Genomic DNA, 912 nt, shown 5'->3' with positions numbered 1-912 from the left:
GCTGACCAAGAGGTGAGGCCTGCCCCCACAGAGGTGCCACCGCTTCCAGTCCTCGGCCTACCGCAGCAACCAGTGACGCTACCGGGGGCGCTGCGGCAGCATCCAGTTTGCAGCAGACAGGAGGGTGTTTGTGGCGGGGCTGGGCCTGTACGGGTCCAGCTCCGGGAAGGCCGAGTACAGCGTGAAGATCGAGCTCAAGCGCCTGGGGGTGGTGCTCGCCCAGAGCCTGACCAGGTTCGTGTCCGACGGCTCCAGCAGCACCTTCCCCGTTTGGTTCGAGCACCCGGTGCAGGTGGAGCAGGACACCTTCTACACGGCCAGCGCCGTGCTGGACGGTAGCGAGCTCAGCTACTTCGGGCAGGAGGGCCTGACGGAGGTGCAGTGCGGGAAGGTGACCTTCCAGTTCCAGTGCTCCTCCGACAGCACCAACGGCACCGGGGTGCAGGGCGGGCAGATCCCCGAGCTCATCTTCTACGCCTGAGGCCGTGGGCGTGCTGGTGCTGGGGGGGCAGAGGGCCACACCCTTTCTCCTCAGCAGGACAGGCTTCAGGATTCCTAACCGTTTGTGCACAGCTGGCTATAGCCAGAGGTATAAATGAGACATTTCTACACGGCCAGAGCCCGGTTTTGAATCCAGGGGGCTGGGCCTCATCACATCTCCTGCACATTGGGGTGCACACTCAGGTGGAGGGCAGATTTGGGGATGGAGGGCAGCCCGGACCCCACCAGAGGTACCCATGTCACCTGCTTTGTGGGCTTGGCCGTCCCTCCCATTCTCCTAGATTTTGTTCTGAGTTGTTCTAAGCTTAAGACCTTCCCTCCAAATCCAAAACCTGGGAAAAGTCATTTTAAAAAAAATGTCAAGAAATTATTAAAAATACAGGTACTTCTCCAAACACCTGCTGATGAAAA

The 912-nt window shown here is 59.4% G+C and overlaps 1 protein-coding gene across 1 annotated transcript in view; it reads left to right on the top strand.

The window, feature by feature from the left end:
- The window catches only part of BTBD6 (BTB (POZ) domain containing 6), a 22045-nt gene that overhangs the window by 1017 nt on the left and 20116 nt on the right, over nt 1–912 (top strand).

This window comes from Myotis davidii, unplaced genomic scaffold (genome assembly GCF_000327345.1).
Source record: "Myotis davidii unplaced genomic scaffold, ASM32734v1 scaffold472, whole genome shotgun sequence".
Classification (NCBI taxonomy): domain Eukaryota; kingdom Metazoa; phylum Chordata; class Mammalia; order Chiroptera; family Vespertilionidae; genus Myotis; species Myotis davidii.
Note: the sequence above shows the minus strand (reverse complement) of the source record. Positions and strands in the feature narration are given on the sequence as shown.